Source organism: Lethenteron reissneri, chromosome 47 (assembly GCF_015708825.2).
Source record: "Lethenteron reissneri isolate LAM-NWPU_2019-01 chromosome 47, ASM1570882v1, whole genome shotgun sequence".
Classification (NCBI taxonomy): domain Eukaryota; kingdom Metazoa; phylum Chordata; class Hyperoartia; order Petromyzontiformes; family Petromyzontidae; genus Lethenteron; species Lethenteron reissneri.
This window is the reverse complement of record NC_083825.1, coordinates 6,809,525-6,826,596: the sequence shown is the minus strand read 5'-3', so window position 1 is coordinate 6,826,596 and position 17,072 is coordinate 6,809,525. Positions and strand designations below refer to the sequence as shown.

Here is a 17,072-nt window from a genome sequence, read left to right as displayed (position 1 = left end):
AGTAGGATCGCGGATAATAGGATTGCGGATAGTAGGATCGCAGATAATAGGGTTGCGGATAGTAGGATCGCAGATAGTAGGATCGCAGATAGTAGAATTGCAGATAGTAGGATCGCGGATAATAGGATAGCAGATAGTAGGGTCTGTGCCGTCTGGCACCTGCTCGGCCTTGACGGGCTCGCCGGAGGCTGCGGCGGCGGAGTTGGTGAAGGGCTCCTGGTAGTGGTGCTGGCGCTCGAAGGCGCGCTCCAGCGCCTCCAGCTGCTGCTGGGCGAAGGCGTCGACACGCAGCTGCTTGCGGCCTCCCGCGTGGGGCACCCCCCCACAGCGCCCCTCGCCCCCGTGCAGCGCCGCGTCCACTGCGGGTGTGGGGGAGACACAGGGGTGTGTGTGGGTGAGGTGTGTGGGTGAGGTGTGTGGGTGAGGTGTGTGGGTGAGGTGTGTGAGTGACACACAGGTGAGTGATACAGGTGTGTGTGGGTGAGGTGTGTGGGTGACACACAGGTGAGTGATACAGGTGTGTGTGGGTGAGGTGTGTTGGTGAGGCACGGGTGTGTGTGGGTGAGGTGTGTGGGTGAGGTGAGTGAGTGAGGTGTGTGGGTGAGGTGTGTGGGTGAGGCACGGGTGTGTGTGGGTGAGGTGTGTGGGTGAGGTGTGTGGGTGAGGCACGGGTGTGTGTGGGTGAGGTGAGTGTGTGAGGTGTGTGGGTGAGGTGTGTGGGTGAGGTGTGTGGGTGAGGTGTGTGGGTGAGGTGTGTGGGTGAGGCATGGGTGAGTGAGACAGGTGTGTGGGTGAGGTGTGAGAGTCACACAGGTGAGGGAGCCACAGGTGTGTGGGTGAGGTGTGTGGGTGAGGTGTGTGAGTCACACAGGTGAGTGAGCCACAGGTGTGTGTGAGGTGTGTGAGTGAGGTGTGTGAGTGACACACAGGTGAGTGAGACAGGTGAGTGAGTGAGCTCCAGGTGTGTGGGCGAGACGTCAGGATGCATCGTCTGTTTTCTTGTATCGCTTCTGCAAGTCATCGTCTCGCTTGGCCTGCACCTTTGCTGTCGCGTAAGTCACCGGAGTTGCTCTCGACGAGTGAGGAACCGCGTCGCGTTAAAGAGGCGTCCATTAATCGTGGGACGCGGTACGTTTGTATCAAAAAATAAAAATGCTCGCTTTTCCTTCTTGTCCACGAGCGCGATCCCACCCCCTCCCTCCCTCCCCTCCCTCCCAGCGCTGAACTGCGATTCTCCAAGCCGCTCGCCCCAATCGGCGAATTCCCCGGCTGATCTGTGACGTCACCACCTACTGTGACGCGTCACACGCCCCTAACTGTGACGCGCGTCGCCCGCGTGCTCGAGTCAGCCGCTGCGCCATCGTAGCCAACGGCAAAGGAAGAAAAAAAAAACAACCAGGGGTGGGGTGGGGGGGTGGTGACGCCGCTAATCATATTTGACGTCGTGACATCTTTAGGGCCGTAACAATCTACGCATCCAACCCGTAGCGCCGCGCCCCCGTGGTGTGATGGGGTGGAGCGGGGGCGAGGGGGAATGGCATCGGCAGTGATTGGGCTACAGTCTTGAGTGCGCAGGCGGTGAACCTGCGTCGTTGCCTATGAGTTGGAGGGGTGCCAGGTGGCTGCAGGATATATTTTGTAAACCCCTTGCCTGCTGGGCAATGTTGGTCTGTTAATCCGATTGGATGATTGACTAAGACAGCTGTTCATCTGTGCGCGGAGATGCTGAGCTGAGCTCTGCTTGTACACAGAATTCTCCGCGGCAAAGAAAAATGAGTTCGTGGCGTGGCACGGCTGTTTGCGTTGAAAATGGTCCAATGGATGCAATGGGCGTGCTCTTGCCAATAACATCTGGCAATCCAGCTGACGTTGTTCACTTCACTAACAAGCGTGACTGCTGATGAGACCGAGGATGCTTCGACAAATGCTGCGTCATAATACGTGGCCGAGAGAGCCTATGGACAAAAGCATGGCTTTACTTTTAGACAGAATAGAGTTGTGTTCATATTCTTAGGTTTTTTTCGGTGAAGTCTATCGTGCTGTGACGGTTCCACCTGAAGACGGAAGCTTGTGTTGCCTCCGAAACGTCGTGATTTTTATTTTATTTTAATTTTACTTTCATTAATTTATTTTTTTTTACCTACGTGACTTTACCGAAAAAAACCTAAGAATATGAACCTTGCAGTCACGAAAGCTTCAAATCTAGAATTAGAGTTGTGTTCCTATGTCACGAACTCATCGTTGAGGGCCATTATGTAGGATGTCAATGGCTAAAGAGAGAACGCATCCTGCACACATTAGTCTCTACACGTCAATTGTGTTTACACAATCAGCTGCACGGGTTTCAACATGCAGCGTCTCATCAGCGGTCTGACTTCCTTGAAGCAATGCTGGCGAAAACTGCCCGATGTTCATATGCGAGAGGATCTGCTGAGACGTGTAAAGCAATTGGTGATGCCGCTTGTGTTGGCAGTGGTGCGAATATCAAAATCGGTGGGCTAAAGCAGTGACATATTTGCCTTGTGTCAACGTGACACTTTTTTGCTGATTGGCCGTGTCGGGTGGTGGAGGGTTACGACACATTTATAAATAACGCGATCTAACCCAAAAATGTTGATTGTGAATATCAATATCTCCCCAACGCGTTCGCCAATACCGACACTGCGTGTGTGGCATTACAAGGAAAAAACACACGTAATATTGTAGACGACGTTTCGGGCAATGGGCCTGTTTCTATAGCACACAAATCGAGAGTAACTATTCACACGGCAATTTAAAAACGGGCCATCAGAAAGCTTGTTTTAAAAACCGAATTCTTATCAGGCCCCACGAAGTAACGTCCAATCTCCAACTCTTACAGCCCACTATGTATCTATGGCCTCTCTATTCATGCGCTATGAAGAAGGGTCATTGTCCGAAACGTCGCCTATTATATATTGGATTCATTTTAAGGCAACACGGTGTTTTGCTCATTCTGCCTTCCATGGGTATCGTAGAATCCACTCCTGAGTGCAGTCGATAATGCTTTCTAGGAAAATGTTTTATATTTGTATAAATATTTTTTAACATGAAGTAATGTTTACCGTCTGTATTATTATTAGCGCTATTACTGATGCCCAAATGAAGCCCTCATATTGCTCACACGAAAGAAATAACGCTGCCGGGAACGCATCCCAGATAATGACCCCTTTTAGCTCTCATTCGGTTAGGAACGCGCGTCTCGAGCGCTAAGCGAGGTCTGCCTGTGTGTTCACTCTATACACATTAGTTTCCATGGCAATGCGTAATGGGTTTGTGTGCGATATTACAATGACAAGCGGCTTGTCCACACCCCAACCATCCAGTTATCCATCCCGCTCCCCCCACCCTTCCCTAACCCTCCCCTCACCATCACAATTCAGAAATTCGATTCAATTCGAGAACCAATCGATGTGGTAGCATCGGTCATCGATACTTTATCGCGATTCATTCATTCTCCGCACCCACCCACGCAGAGAGAGAGAGAGCGAGAGAGCAAGAGAGAAAAGAAAGATTGTAACTTCACACACGGCCCCCTAACCCACAACAAACACCCACCCCGCCCCTACGCATCACCCAGAATCTGCGCCGTCCGTCTGGGCGATGGCGAGGCGCCTTGCGGGAGAGTTTCTGCCGCAGCTGCTCTGGCTCAGAGGGTCCACAGTGAATTCGCGTGCAGGGCACTTCGCAAATTGTGGTGGTGGGTGGGGGGGAACGCGCTCCGATCGTCTATTCAGAGTCTTTGCGGTCACCCCCCCCCCCCCCATCTCTACTCCCTTCCTCTCTTCATATCTCTCTCACCCTCTCCTTTTTAAATCCTTTATATTAAGTTCGCGTGCTTGCTTGCTTGCTTAGGACCGTGCAAATCTTTCGGTCGTTTTTAACCCACTTCCCGTGATCCAATTGAGCTGACATTTTGCAGACAGACTCGTTGTGCGTGACAATTAATGTTGGTGTAAATTTTTGTTCCAAAATTTTCCACTTTTTAGGACAAAAATATTATATTTAATTACCAATTGCTTAATGGTGCAATGCAATCATCTGACCCATAGGTGGCAGCCATCTCAAGCCAGAGGACGAGAGGACTCGAGCCGCGACGCATATAAAGGATTTATAGTGAAAAACTTTGTTTTTACGGGTTATACTTATTTTGTTTTGTGCGCGGTGCTTTTAGCGCCACAGCGCGTCGATTTTTAGCGTTTATTTTCATTTGTTTGCTGGTGACTTTGTGTATTTCATATTGAAATCGCCTCCAGTGCAATTGCTGCTGGTGGCAATAAAAGTTGTTTAAAAGTCAAAAAAGTCTCTAATTCTCCTAGCCGTGCATTACACAACTTCGCTTCGCAAACCCTCCCTAGAGCAGATCGAGCGGCAGCTGCATTGAAGTAAATAATTTACCATCGTCATCATCATCATCATCTTGTGTCACTGTAATCGGGCATGATCTATCCGCTGCTGGATGAAGGCATTTGCAATACCAGTCGCCACCCTTTCATGGTCCAGCGATTCCACAACGCGTCTCGATCTCATCGCTCCATCTCCACGGGCGTCTCGTCCCGCCTCCTGAGACGTTTTCTCGCGGTGTCTTTGACTGCCACTGCGTCCCCGGTCTCGCCCATCGCGGATGCCGTCAATGGGGCTCGGCAACACGCGGCTCTTTCAGGGCTGCCTCGTGACGTTATTGATCAAGGACCGCCGTCTCGTGTTCACACGAGGGCGCCGCGGTGGCGAGATATATGTAGGAGGTTGTGGGTTCGATCCCGACCCTGACGCCTGCTGCTGTATACTTAGAGTTTGCGTCTCTCTAACCACGTGACTTTTCTTTTGTATTGTGCGCGGTGCTTTCAGCGCCACAGCGCGTCGATTTGTAGCGTTAATTTTATTTTGTTTGCTGGTGACTTTGTGTATTTCATATTGAAATCGCCTCCAGTGCTTTTGCTGCTGGCGGCAATAAAAGTTGTTTAGAAGTCAAGTCTTTCTCTCCCCGTGGTCGCGTGGATTTTTCTCCGGGTCCTCCGGGTTTTCGCTCCACGTGTAGAAACATGCGTTTAGATCAGGGGTCGGCCAACCTACGGCTCCGGAGCCGCATGCGGCTCTTTACGGGCTGCTTCTTGACGGTATGTACAGTATGTACTCAGATGCATTGCGGCTCTTGAAATACTGAATTTTGTACCGAATTGGAAAGAAATGGCTCTTCTTGTTATTTTGGTTGCCGACCCCTGGTTTAGAGTATTTGGCTGCTATACATTTCCACGTGACGAGCCACTTCGTTAGGATATTATTCGTGGCCAGGTTGCTTCTGAAAAAGAGCTATATAGCTCAGTGAACCCTTACTTAGTAAAATGTAATTAAAAGTAAATAGTAATCTGAGAATAGGGTTTTACCCTTTTTTCTGGCAACAAAACAGGCGTTAAGTTGTTAAAACACCAAACTGAAACCTTTTACAAGGAATCATGTCTGCATTAACCACAATACTTGTGGTCAGAATGCGTCCTCTGGTCTAACACCGTTTGTGACGAGGCTCAAAAGAAAGCCGTCTCTGGTGTGGACCAATCAGTTTCAAGGACAATGCATATATTATCAGAGTATGTTTTTTTGTTTGCATTCTGACCACAAGCATTGCGTTTAATGCAGACATGATTCCTTGTAGAAGGTTTAAGTTTGGTGTTTTAACAACTTAACACTTGTTTTGTTGCCAGAAAAAAGGGGAAAAACCTATTCTCATATTTTGGTGCTGGCAAAGGAGGTCCCATGATTTTAAAGTAAATAGTCATCTGCACACTCGAGACTGCAGGCCACGCAACGCCACACTCGCTCATTCGTCATGGGCCTTCCCCGTAAGTTGAAGCAAAAGGACTCGGTGCCAAGCCGATGAATGTTTTTTTTATTCCCTTCTCTGTAATTGATACCGGGCTAGGAGGAGACGCGGGGCTGCGGGTGGCGATTCCGATTCATGGAGGGGCTGGCGTCACGAAGCGAACGACTGGGGGGGTGGAGGGGGTTCGCTGGTGGGAAAGGTATTTGGGCAGAGCGGACCCCATTATTTTTTGTTCATCGTTTTAATTTTAAAAGTTGACGTCCGTTGGAGTGGCTCAAAGTCCGCACCTGTGTTGCCTCTCAGCCGGCTGACAATGAATCCCGGGGCTTGCTCACCTGGTCTCTACCCCCCCCTCTACCCCCAATCCTCCCCCCTCCTACCCCCACCTGGGCACCTCGAACTCTACTCGACTGCCAAGGAAATTAAAAACGGGGGTTGCGAGGAATCCACGGCGCTTCTGGATGTTCGAGTGCAGGTGGATTGCGGAGGGTGGCCGGGATTTCACGGCAGGGCACAGGGCCCGACAGCGTGTTAGGAGTTTAAATTTCGATTTAAAGCTTTCGTGACTGCAGGTATTGATCTTCTTGGTTCTTTCGGTAAAGTCACGTAGAAGGGAAATTATGAAACAATAAAGATGAAACATAATAAAATAATTCTTACCACGTTTCGGCCACAACGCAAGCAGCCGTCCTCAGGTGAAGAACAGGTCTGTCATTCAGACGCTGTCTTTCCGAAACGTCGTGAGAATTATTTTATTGTTTTATCTTTATTATTTTATTATTTCCCTTCTACGTGACTTTACCGAAAGAACCAAGAAGAAGCGTGGAGGAGGTTCAGGGCTTTTGGAACACGTCTAGGTGCATGCGATCAAGTAGAGGGGATTTTTGCGGATGGGTGAGACGCGTGTGTGGAATGGAAGCTTCTGGTAAACAATTTGGGAATTTCATGGCAGGATAAGGGTTCAAAACATTTGAGGTTTGGACTAGAACGTGGCTCATGGAATGTGGTCCAGACGTGATCAGGGCTAGACGCACTAATTGGGTACTAGAGGGGGACATTTTTCCTCGCAGTGGATTTTGACTGGCCATCGCACAAAGACGGTCACCGCCCCGGACGGTTTCAGATGCGCTTCTGCGTACGTCTGGAGCGCTCTTCCTTTCCGATATAGGAAGCCACTGAAGCGATGCACTTTTTAATCATCCAGATTGAAAGCTCATTTCTTTAGAACTGCGTTTCATGTTTAGTTTGTTGTCCTTCCCCCGGACCTCCGATTAGCGCGGTCGGCCACGAATGTTGTGAAAGAAGTTGAACACACAGACTTACATTGTCGACCTGGTAACACTGCCTTTCTCATTTAAGCACTGCGCTCAGGAATCTGTTGACTTTCAGATAATTCTGAGCACCAAGTCAATGTACACAGTCCTCGTCTGATCCTAGTTTAGTCTCATCTCATGTACGGTAATGGCAATTGGCTCTGAATAACACAGTATACACATACACCACTCGTATATGTAACAAAGACAAAAATAGCCCCAAAAAAGCCTTAACAGACTGTTGGGACAAGTGCTGTTAGCGAGCACCAATGAAGGCCGGCACGGCACACGAGGCAGTGGGTGACCAGCACCACGCCCGACCGCCTTTGTCTCCCCCAGTGGCGATGTTTACACACCGCACTAGGTACTCATTTGAAGCTGAGTCGACCTAGGGGAGCCCCAAGACCAGTTTTGATAATCGTCACTTATGTTGGCCGTGAGTGGGAATCGAACTCGGATCGCCGGGTTCGTAGCGCCAGCGTAGTGCTAACCATTGCACTACCGCTCCCCACTCGTAGACACATACACACACCCACGACACACACACCCACGACACACACACACGGTACACACTAAGCACCGCGGCGTCTCCCCGTAATTGCAGAGCAATAGCTACCTCCACCTTGCGTCGCGTAGGGATGGTTAACACTGATTGGGAGTCACCTTGGCTCGACTACAGCTGGGCATCAGGGTGGTTGCGATGAGACGCGTGATGTCAGGAGCTTCGAGTCGCTGACTCTTAGGCGAGGGCCACGCTAACCCAAGCCCTCGCATGGGAATGGTTCCTCGCCGCTGGCTCAGCGTGAGGAGGTGCAGCGGAGAGGGCCCAACTTTCTAGGCCCATGGAACCGGTGAAAGAAGTTGAACACACAGACTTACTCCGTCGGCTTCGTCCTGATCTAAATAAAGATTTTGATTGTCATCGGATTCTGAGCTGCCTAACTCAAGATGGTATTCTTTTTTATTTACTTACAGAGAACCATCATAGAAAAGTTGGGAACGTTAGGGGGCCTGGTTGTGAGACGTAAGAACAGGGCCGGAGGGGCGATGTTGGAATTCCCTTACCGCGTAGGTTTGTCGCAGTCACTCTGCAGCACGTGGCACGGAACATCGGACATTGCGACGAGCAACGATGTTGGAATGTTTTTGTCGGGGGGGGGGGGGGGGTTGGGGGGGGGGGGGCGTCAGGTGTGAGCTCGTACCCTCGTCTCGCTTCCTCTTGGCATCTCCGTTGGCCCGGGGGATGCCAGGATCCCGCTGATGGAGTAGGAACTGGGCCCCAGGGAGCTCTCCACGGGCGTCATGGCCCCGCTGGACACTGCAATACACGGGGACCACACGGAGACCACATGGAGGCCACACGGGGACCATGTGGGGACAACACGGGAACCACATGGAGGCCACACGGGGACCATGTGGGGACAACACGGGGACCACATGGAGGCCATACGGGGACCATGCGGGGACAACACGGGGACCACATGGAGGCCACACAGGGACCATGTGGGGACAACACGGGGACCACATGGAGGCCACACGGGGACCACATGGAGGCCACACGGGGACCATGTGGGGACAACACGGAGACCACATGGAGGTCACACGGGGACCATGCGGTGACAACACGGGGACCACACAGAGACCACAAAGGGGTCCATGCGGGGAACCACACGGGAACCACACAGAGACCACAGAGGGGACCAGACGGAGACAAGATGAACACCACACGGAGACCACACGGGGGACACATGGAGATCACACAGTGACCATGTGGGGACAACACAGGGACCACACAGAGACCACAAAAGGGACCACACGGAGACAAAATGAAGACCACACGGAGACCACACGGGGGACACATGGTGACCACGCGGTGACCACACGGGGCCCACGCGAGGACCACACGGGGACCATATGGAGACCAGATGGAGACAAAATAAAGACCACAAGGAGAGAACGTGGGGGACACATGGAGACCACGTGGTGACCACACGGGGAACATATGGAGACCACATGGAGACAAAATGAAGACCACACGGAGACCACACGGGGGACACATGGAGATCACACAGTGACCACACGGGAACGGCGCTCGGCTCTCGCAAACCACGCACGGGTGTAGGGCCCAGGAAGTTCGCTATCGTTTCACGACATCTCTTCTGCCATCGTCGTCATCACCATCGTCGTCGTCACCATCGCCAGTGATGGAAAATCCACTGCTGGATGAAGGCCTCCCCATCGGCCACAGTAACCTCCGTGAGGGTCCCGCCGCGATGTATAACACCAGCACGCGAGGAGCTGATTATATCGCTCCATCTCCCTGTCGGATGTCCTCTCGGATCCCATGGCTACCACTCTTGTCTCGACCATCGTCCATCATCCCTTCTGAGTGACAGCTCCTGCCCAAGCCTCCCTGCTTTTATTCTCAATTCGGATGAAGTCATTAATCATGCACGTGGTCTCTAATCCACGTGGCCGAATGTCTTCAAATGCCCATGGTGGTGAGATATTAACTACGTCGCCTGGTACACAGGAGGTTGTGGGTTCGATCTTGACGCTGATGCCCCTGGATATTTGGAGTGTGCGTGTCTCTCTCTCCTCGTGGTTACGTGGATTTTTCTCCGGGTCCTCCGATTTTCCCCTTTACAAAATGTACAAACGCGCGTTTAGAGTATTTGGCTGCGATACATTTCCACGTAATAAGCCACTTCGTTGAGCTATCATTTGTGGCCAGGTCGTTTATGAAAAAGAGCTATATAACTCAGTGAGCCTTATCTGGTAAAATAACAATAATTGAATTTAGTTTTATCCCAGTAGCGTCCTTCACGAACCTCCTCCACAGAGGCCAATCTTGACACCGCTGGTACCAGCCGTCAGCAAGTCCACTCGGCTCCAGAACATCCTTTACCGCATCGGTGGGGAACCTTTTTTCTGCCAAGGGCCATTTGGATATTATAACATCATTCGCGGGCCATACAAAATTATCAACTTAAAAGTTAGCCCGTTATATTTGGTCAAACGTTTAATCAACTCACCCCTAATGCGATGGCTGGAACTGCTTCTCTTTGGCGAGGCGTGTGATGTTAGCTGGTATTGATGATGTTGCTACTCGCAACTGCTTTTCTAGGTTTGCTCTTAGATTTACTGAATTTCGAGTCCCGCCTGCGGTTGCCTTGGCAGGGCCACACCAAATGATTTCGTGGGCCTCGTACGGCCCGCGGACCGGACGTTCCCCACCACTGCTTACCGCATCACCTCCATGTCTTCTCTAGCCTGTACCGTGCCCATTTAGGCCCTCTAACTGGCCAAACAGAAGCTGCTGGGCATGCGGGCAACGTGACCCAACCAAACACAGCTTCGCCTGCAGGGGATCTCACAGATGGAACTGTGCTCAGATCTTTCAATGATCTGAGCTCCTCACACTATAATCGAGTCTGGTTAAACAAAGATCCCCCGTATAGCTTTAACAGACTCTAGTAGCAAGTGCTGTTAGCGAGCAGCTATGGAGGCCGGAACCGTACACGAGGGGGTGAGTGGCCAGCACCACGCCCGGCCGCCTTTGTCTCCCTCGTAGCGATGTTTACACCCTGCACCAGGTACTCGTTTGAGGCCGAGTCGACCTAGGGGAGGCCCAGGACCGGCTCAGATAATAATCGTCACTGGTGTTGGCTGTGAGCGGGAATCGAACCCGGGTCGCCACCCACACACACACCTATGGTGTGTCCACTGGGCAGTCCTTGTCCTGGGCTGTCTTGAGGGCTGGGATGAAACGGCTGCTGCACCTTGGTCCGGATTATCCTGGGAGTGGGGGGGGGGTAAGGAGGGGGGGGGCAGAGGCGAGAAGGAAGAGTGACAGGAGGGGGGGGGGGGTACCACGCCGTCTGTCATTGTCGTGGTGACCGCGAAAACGCCACGCGTCCGTGTGTAACATCACGAGCGAAAGCAAACGCGGGTTGCCCCCCTCTCTTTACGCGGGTTCCATTTGTGTGAGTCGATGCTCCTCGTGCGGAAAACCTGCGCCTACCCAAAGATTCGCTGCATATGCGGGTTGATTTCACTCCTGGTATTGTTTCATATTAATCGAGAAGCATTAGCAGCTCAAATAGCGCTCGATAACATAGCAAACAAAACGGGAAACAAACATGTCGTGATTTAGTTAGCAGGGCAGTGCATTGACCGAGAATGAGTGACCCTAACAGAGGGGGCGTGGGGGGGGGGTCACGAGAAGGCTACAGGGGAGGTGACGGGACCGAGTGGAGGGGCTAGGGGAGGGAAGAGGAAAGGGATGGGCGACGGAGAAGAGGTGGCGAGGCTTTGAGGAGGAACAGAAGGTTAAGAAGGCGGACTGCTTCATGTACAGGGGGGAGTGTTGAGTCTATGGGCAGTGTTGAGTCTATGGTGCAGGTTGAGTCTATGAGCAAGTGTTGAATCTTTGAGCAGTGATGCGTCATGAGCAGTGTTGAGTCTATAGGCAGTGTTGAGTCTATGGGCAGTGTTGAGTCTATGAGCAGTGTTGAGTCTATGGGCCTAGTGGAGCTATGGGCAGTGTTGAGTCTATGGGCAGTGCTTGAGTCTATGGGCAGTGTTGAGTCTATGGGCAGTGTTGAGTCTATGGGCAGTGTTGAGTCTATGGGCAGTGTTGAGTCTATGGGCAGTGTTGAGTCTATGGGCAGTGTTGTCTATGGGCAGTGTTGAGTCTATGGGCAGTGTTGAGTCTATGGGCAGTGTTGAGTCTATGGGCAGTGTTGAGTCTATGGGCAGTGTTGAGTATGGGCAGTGTTGAGTCTATGGGCAGTGTTGAGTCTATGGGCAGTGTTGAGTCTATGGGCAGTGTTGAGTCTATGGGCAGTGTTGAGTCTATGGGCAGTGTTGAGTCTATGGGCAGTGTTGAGTCTATGGGTGCAGTGTTGAGTCTATGGGCAGTGTTGAGTCTATGGGCAGTGTTGAGTCTATGGGCAGTGTTGAGTCTATGGGCAGTGTTGAGTCTATGGGCAGTGTTGAGTCTATGGGCAGTGTTGAGTCTATGGGCAGTGTTGAGTCTATGGGCAGTGTTGAGTCTATGGGCAGTGTTGAGTCTATGGGTGGTGTGAGTCTATGGGCAGTGTTGAGTCTATGGGCAGTGTTGTCTATGCATGTTGAGTCTATGGGCAGTGTTGAGTCTATGGGCAGTGTTGAGTCTATGGGCAGTGTTGAGTCTATGGGCAGTGTTGAGTCTATGGGCAGTGTTGAGTCTATGGGCAGTGTTGAGTCTATGGGCAGTGTTGAGTCTATGGGCAGTGTTGAGTCTATGGGCAGTGTTGAGTCTATGGGCAGTGTTGAGTCTATGGGCAGTGTTGAGTCTATGGGCAGTGTTGAGTCTATGGGCAGTGTTGAGTCTATGGGCAGTGTTGAGTCTATGGGCAGTGTTGAGTCTATGGGCAGTGTTGAGTCTATGGGCAGTGTTGAGTCTATGGGCAGTGTTGAGTCTATGGGCAGTGTTGAGTCTATGGGCAGTGTTGAGTCTATGGGCAGTGTTGAGTCTATGGGCAGTGTTGAGTCTATGGGCAGTGTTGAGTCTATGGGCAGTGTTGAGTCTATGGGCAGTGTTGAGTCTATGGGCAGTGTTGAGTCTATGGGCAGTGTTGAGTCTATGGGCAGTGTTGAGTCTATGGGCAGTGTTGAGTCTATGGGCAGTGTTGAGTCTATGGGCAGTGTTGAGTCTATGGGCAGTGTTGAGTCTATGGGCAGTGTTGAGTCTATGGGCAGTGTTGAGTCTATGGGCAGTGTTGAGTCTATGGGCAGTGTTGAGTCTATGGGTAGTGTTGAGTCTATGGGCAGTGTTGAGTCTATGGGCAGTGTTGAGTCTATGGGCAGTGTTGAGTCTATGGGCAGTGTTGAGTCTATGGGCAGTGTTGAGTCTATGGGCAGTTTGAGTCTGGGCAGTGTTGAGTCTATGGGCAGTGTTGAGTCTATGGGCAGTGTTGAGTCTATGGGCAGTGTTGAGTCTATGGGCAGTGTTGAGTCTATGGGCAGTGTTGAGTCTATGGGCAGTGTTGAGTCTATGGGCAGTGTTGAGTCTATGGGCAGTGTTGAGTCTATGGGCAGTGTTGAGTCTAGGGCAGTGTTGAGTCTATGGGCAGTGTTGAGTCTATGGGCAGTGTTGAGTCTATGGGCAGTGTTGAGTCTATGGGCTAGTGTTGAGTCTATGGGCAGTGTTGAGTCTATGGGTGTGTTGAGTCTATGGGCAGTGTTGAGTCTATGGGCAGTGTTGAGTCTATGGGCAGTGTTGAGTCTATGGGCAGTGTTGAGTCTATGGGCAGTGTTGAGTCTATGGGCAGTGTTGAGTCTATGGGCAGTGTTGAGTCTATGGGCAGTGTTGAGTCTATGGGCAGTGTTGTCTATGGGGTGTTGAGTCTATGGGCAGTGTTGAGTCTATGGGCAGTGTTGTCTATGGGCAGTGTTGAGTCTATGGGCAGTGTTGAGTCTATGGGCAGTGTTGAGTCTATGGGCAGTGTTGAGTCTATGGGCAGTGTTGAGTCTATGGGCAGTGTTGAGTCTATGGGCAGTGTTGAGTCTATGGGCAGTGTTGAGTCTATGGGCAGTGTTGAGTCTATGGGCAGTGTTGAGTATGGGCAGTGTTGAGTCTATGGGCAGTGTTGAGTCTATGGGCAGTGTTGAGTCTATGGGGTGTTGAGTCTATGGGCAGTGTTGAGTCTATGGGCAGTGTTGAGTCTATGGGCAGTGTTGAGTCTATGGGCAGTGTTGAGTCTATGGGCAGTGTGAGTCTATGGGCAGGTGAGTCTATGGGCAGTGTTGAGTCTATGGGCAGTGTTGAGTCTATGGCAGTGTTGAGTCTATGGGCAGTGTTGAGTCTATGGGCAGTGTTGAGTCTATGGGCAGTGTTGAGTCTATGGGCAGTGTTGAGTCTATGGGCAGTGTTGAGTCTATGGGCAGTGTTGAGTCTATGGGCAGTGTTGAGTCTATGGGCAGTGTTGAGTCTATGGGCAGTGTTGAGTCTATGGGCAGTGTTGAGTCTATGGGCAGTGTTGAGTCTATGGGCAGTGTTGAGTCTATGGGCAGTGTTGAGTCTATGGGCAGTGTTGAGTCTATGGGCAGTGTTGAGTCTATGGGCAGTGTTGAGTCTATGGGCAGTGTTGAGTCTATGGGCAGTGTTGAGTCTATGGGCAGTGTTGAGTCTATGGGCAGTGTTGAGTCTATGGGCAGTTGAGTGCAGTGTTGAGTCTATGGGCAGTGTTGAGTCTATGGGCAGTGTTGAGTCTATGGGCAGTGTTGAGTCTATGGGCAGTGTTGAGTCTATGGGCAGTGTTGAGTCTATGGGCAGTGTTGAGTCTATGGGCAGTGTTGAGTCTATGGGCAGTGTTGAGTCTATGGGCAGTGTTGAGTCTATGGGCAGTGTTGAGTCTATGGGCAGTGTTGAGTCTATGGGCAGTGTTGAGTCTATGGGCAGTGTTGAGTCTATGGCAGTGTTGAGTCTATGGGCAGTGTTGAGTCTATGGGCAGTGTTGAGTCTATGGCAGTGTTGAGTCTATGGGCAGTGTTGAGTCTATGGCAGTGTTGAGTCCATAAGCAGTGTTGAGTCTATGGGCAGTTCAGACTTTTTATTTCTTCAACAATTGTTGATGGATAGCATCGGTCTGGAAAACCCATAGGCCGACTAACTTAATAACAATCCGTATGTATGCGTAGACATAGAGCAGAGTTCTGCTTATGAAAATATAAACTATAAATATAATCCGGATAGAGCAGGAGGAAGGGGGCCCTGCAATGTCTGCGAACAATATGAATCCCCGTCACTGCGAGCGTCTTAGCCACACTAATCGGGTTCTAGAGGGGACTTTATCCACCCTGACAAACAAATAAAACCACACAGCGCCACGCTGCGTCTGTTCCGTCATTGCTCGGGCCTCTATAACGTGACTTTACCGAAAGAACCAAGAAGATGAATCCCTGCAGTCACGAAAGCTTTAAATCGAAATTTAAAGATATGAAAATTGTATTTTATTTTGCTAGGTAAGGCCCACTGAGCTGTCATATCGCTCTTTTTCAGAAGTAAACTGCCGACAAATGATAGCCCAACGAAGTGGTTTATCTCGTGGAAATGTACAGCAGCCAGACACTCTAAACACACGTTGACTCTCAATGTCGAGGGAACGCCGGAAGGACCCGGAGAAAAATCCACGAGACCACGGGGAGAGAAAGAGACGCAAACTCCAATCATACAACAGGCATCAGGGTCGGGATCAAACCCACGACTAACTGTGTACCAAACGAGGTAGTTAACATCTCGCCACGGTGGGGCCCCGCATATTTAAAGCGTTATTGTTGAAGAACGCGCCACAAAGTTGCAGGCTTTAATAGGTGCTCGCAAACAGCATGTGTCACATAGGCGTGCACTTGACCCCGACAGTCGATGTTAGGCTATAGGGTGTTTGTGAGTGCGTGAAGGCGCTGTTATTTGGATCTTCTTGTCACGAACCCCACCAGCCCTGTCACTCCCTCCCCTACACCCAGTGCCCCCCCTCCCTCATGCCCCCCCTCATGCCCGCACCCCTATCAGCCCCTCCCTCTCCCTCCCCCACCACCACCCCCCCCCCAATCTTGCAAGCCATAAATGAAGCGTTGGCCGTGATCGATACGGCAAGGATATAAAGATTTATGTGCGCGCGTGTTTGCGGCAAGCCGGGAAATTACAAGCAAATTTGCTGGAGTTATGGTGGTGGTGGTGTGGGTTGGTGAGAGTGCTAGGGAGAGAGTTGCCTGCGGAGAGAGAGAGGACACACAGCGAGAGAGAGAGACAAAGACTTCGAGAGGAGATACATAGACACGCACGAATAATGCACGCGTAAGAGAAACAAAAACAGAAAAAGCTGTTAGCGAGCACCTATGAAGACCAGAACGGTACACGAGGGGGTGTGTGGCCAGTACCACGCCCGGCTGCCTTTGTCTTCCCAGTGGTAATGTTGACACACCGCACCAGGTACTAATTTGAGGCTGAGTCGACCTAGGGAAAGCCAAGCACCGTTTCAGATATTCGTCACTGGTGGTGGCCGTGAGCAGGAATCGAAACTCAGGTCACCGGGTTTGCAGCGCAGCGCGCTAACCACCACACCAGCGCTCCCCCACGAAAACAAAGATCCCTCATATAGCATTAACAGACTGTTAGCGAGCACCTATGAAGGCCGGCACGGCATGCCAGCACCGCGCCCGGCCGCAGACACACAGAGACACACACCGAGACAGACACACAGAGACACACACCGAGACAGAGACGCAGACACAGAGAGATGGGGGGAGCGGTACAGAGAGCGAGATACAGAGAGAGAGAGATTTTAGTCCGAGTGCAGTTATGCCAAACGAAGTTTGGTGGATAATAAAGTCGCTGGCATCGCTCGAACACATGATGCACATTGTGACTCAACGCCGCGTTTACAATGAAATTCAGTTCTGGTTTATATAGAAACACATAGACACTCACTCACACACCCATACACTCACTCACACACCCATACACTAACTCACACAGTCACTAACTCACACACACAGATATTTACTCACTCACACACACTTACTCACACACACACAGACATCAACTCACACACACAGACACGTACACACACAGACACTTACCCACTCACACACACAGACACTAACTCACACACATACACTAACTCACACAGTCACTAATTCACACACACACACTATCTCACACACACAGACACGTACACACACAGACAATAACTCACACACAGAGACACTAACTGACACATACACACACTTACACACACAGACACTAACTCACACACACAAACTCACACACAGACGCCACTAACTCGCAGACCCGTACACACAGACGCTAAGACACACTTACACACAGACACAAACTCACACACACAAACTCACATACACCGCCACTAACTCACACA

The 17,072-nt window shown here is 51.0% G+C and overlaps 1 pseudogene; it reads right to left on the bottom strand.

The window, feature by feature from the left end:
• LOC133354470 (paired box protein Pax-2a-like) overlaps nucleotides 1-17,072 on the bottom strand; it is a 51,185-nt pseudogene that overhangs the window by 17,312 nt on the left and 16,801 nt on the right.